General features: G+C 45.5%; 1 non-coding gene across 1 annotated transcript; it reads right to left on the reverse strand.

Moving 5' to 3' along the window:
* Positions 1-451: 451 nt before the first annotated feature.
* LOC128571377 (U6 spliceosomal RNA) lies at positions 452-560 on the reverse strand. The gene has a single exon (XR_008375804.1). It is a non-coding gene; the product is annotated as a U6 spliceosomal RNA (small nuclear RNA).
* Between the last annotated feature and the right edge of the window lie 2727 nt (positions 561-3287).

Here is a 3287-nt window from a genome sequence, read left to right on the forward strand (position 1 = left end):
TTGTCATTGTTTAGCAGGCCCAGGCCTGGCTCAAACCCACCAGCCTTGGTATATGTGGCCAGCGCCCTACTCACTGAGCTAAGGGCACCACTTTTTTTTTTTTTTCTTTTCCAAGAGAGCATCTCATTTTGTTGCCTTCAGTAGGGTGCTGTGGCATCATAGCTCACAGCAACTCAAGCTCCTGGGCTATTTTTTATTTATTTTATTTTATTTTATTTTATTTTTGCAGTTTTTTGGCTGGGACCTGGTTTGAACCTGCCACCTCCGGTATATGGGGCTGCCACCCTACTCCTTGAGCCACAGGTGCCACCCATGGGCTATTTTTTAGAGATAGGGTCTCACTCTGGCTCAGGTTGCTCTTGAACTCCTGAACTCAAGCAATTGATGCCCTTCTCAGCCTCCCAAAGTGCTAGGATTACAGCCTGAGCCACAGTGCCTGGATGCATTTTTTTTCTTTATGGAGTACTTCATGAATTTGCATGTCATCCTTGCACAGGCGTTATGCTAATCTTTTCCATATGGTTCCAATTTTAGCATATGTGCTGCCAAAGTAAGTGCACAAGTGCATTTCTTTTGGAAGACATTTGCTCGATCAGAAAGCCCCTGTGTTTGTGGTGGGGAAACAAGAGAAGGTTAAGAAGTTCTTGGTTCTGAGGTAGCTTCTGAAACCTTCCAATTTCCTTTCATTCAAAAGTGCTCAGAATGCCAAAGCACCATACTTTGGGACATCATTCTCTGAGCCCCAGCACAATGGTGACCCAATTTGGGAAATATGGAATTCAACATTGCAGAAGACATGTGGATAGAAATATCCAGTATGCTGTTGAGAACCTCAATGCATTCATTCATTCATTCACCAACATTAAGCAAGCATCTACTCTGTAGAGAGCAGGGTGACCCTTCACTGAGTTTGTAGGCTGATGGGGAAGACACATGTTTGAGAATATGACAGGGGTGGCACTGATGGCTATGGGAGCATAAGACAGGGGACCTCACCAACATCAGGTAAAGTGAAGGAAGTGAGGTTTAAGCTAAGACCCTGCTTAGCCTGAGAGGAAAAGAGGGCATAGCAGGTATGAAAGCCAGAGGGTAAGAAAGCATTCCAGAAAGCCAGTTATAGCTGGGATGAAGAAGAATGTGGCATGTGGGTGAAGAAGCTAGAGAGGCTCACGAAGGACCTTTTCATTATTGCTAAAGACTTGGGATTCGAGGCAGCACTTGTGGCTCAGTGGATAGGGCACCAGCCCCATATACCGAGGGTGGCAGATCTGAAACCGCCCCCCGGCCAAACTACAACAAAAAGTAGCCAGGCGTGGGCATTGTAGTGGGCACCTGTAGTCCCAGCTACTTGAGAGGTAGAGGCAGGAGAATTGCTTGAGCCCAGGAGTTAGAGGTTGCTATGAGCTGTGATGCCACAGAACTCTACCCTGGGGGACAGCTTGAGGCTTTATCTCAAAAAGAAAATAATAATAATAATAATAATAATAATAATTGTGTTGAAATGGTATGGTTGTGGGTGATTTTTTTTTTTTTTTTTTTTTTTGAGACACAGTAGTTGTTGTTGTTTGGCAGGCCTGGGCCAGAATTGAACCTGCCAGCCCCAATATATGTGACAACAACAACCTCCGTAGCTGCTGAGCTATAGGCACTGAGCCAATAGGGAATATTTCTTCTTTTTCTTTTCTTTCTTTTTTTTGGAAACAGTTTCACTATGTCACCCTCAGTAGAATGCTGTGGTGTCACAGCTCACAGCAACCTCAAACTCTTGGGCTTAAATGATTCTCTGGCCTCAGCCTCTCAAGTAGCTGGGACTACAGGTGCCTGCCACAATGCCCGCCTATTTTTTGGTTGGAATTGTCATTGTTGTTTAGCAGGCCCAGGCTGGGCTCAAACCTGCCAGCCTTGGTGTATGTAGCTGGCACCCTACTGACTGAGCTATGGATGCTAAGCCTAAAGGGAACATTTCTTACTTTGTCTTTTTGATACATTTTTTTTTTCCTGTTCTACTGATACATACTCAGAAACTTTGAGACTTACATTGCCTGCGATTATTCCACTGGGAGAAAAAAACACACTAGAGGTAGTAGTATTTTGAATATGTGTGTGGCTAATGTTAAGTAGTGGAAAGAACTGGCATAAGGGGCCAGTTGTGAAGTAAAAGTAAAGTCACACCCTGGCCAAGTATGGTGGCTCACATCTGTAAACTTGTGCTCTAGGAGGCCCAGGCAGGAGGATCACATGAGTTCAGGAGTTTGAGACCAGCCTGAGCAACAGTGAGACCCTGTCTCTACTAAAAATAGAAAAACTGGGCTCAGCGCCTGTGGCTCAAGCGGCTAAGCTAAGTTTGAAGCGCAAGCCACATACACCTGAGCCAGTGGTTCAAATCCAGCCCGGGCCCGCCAGACAACAATGACGGCCGCAACCAAAAAAATAGCTGGGCGTTGTGGCAGGCACCTGTAGTCCCAGCTACTTGGGAGGCAGAGGCAGGAGAATCGCTTGAGCCCAGGAGTTGGAGGTTGCTGTGAGCTGTGATGCTGGGGCACTCTACCCAGGGTGACAGCTTGAGGCTCTGTCTCAAAAAAAAAAAAAAAAAAAAATAGAAAAACTGGCTAAGTGTTGTGGTGGGTGCCTGTACCCCCAGCTACTTGGGAGACTGATGCAGGAGGATCATTTGAACCGAGGAGTTTGAGGTTGCTGTGAGCTAGGCTGAAGCCAGGGCTCTCAAGCCTGGGTGACAAAGTGTGGCTCTGTCAAAAAAAAAAAAAAAAAAAGTCATATCCTGGTATGAAAACCGGTTGTCATTGTGCCAAAACTTGCTAGTTGCCAACTGGTCACATCAGTCACTTCAGAATGCACAAAGTAATTACTAAAAAGTTTCTCTTCTGTTGGGGTTTGTTCTTTTGAATCTTCAGAAAGGTTGTTTTTTTCTGTAAATTATAATGCTGCCACCTGCAGGTAGGAAACAGACATTGCCTGGGAATTTACTGACTTGGGAGGGCCATACAAGCTGACAGTTCCACTTGGGAGCTGACTCAAGAACATTTCAGGGGCATCCCTGAGCCTGTTTCTTTTCTCTCTCTCTCTCTCTTTTTTTTTTTTTTTTTGGACAGAGTCTCAAGCTTGTGCTCTGGGTAGAGTGCCGCGGAGTAATAGTTCACAACAACCTCCAACTCTTGGGCTCAAGCTATCCTTTTCCTTCAGTTTTTCTATTTTTAGTAGAGATGGTAGAGGGGGGCTTGATTTTGCTCAGGCTGGTCTCAAACTCGTGAGCTCAAGCAATCCACCTG

Source organism: Nycticebus coucang, chromosome 18, assembly GCF_027406575.1.
Source record: "Nycticebus coucang isolate mNycCou1 chromosome 18, mNycCou1.pri, whole genome shotgun sequence".
Taxonomy (NCBI): domain Eukaryota; kingdom Metazoa; phylum Chordata; class Mammalia; order Primates; family Lorisidae; genus Nycticebus; species Nycticebus coucang.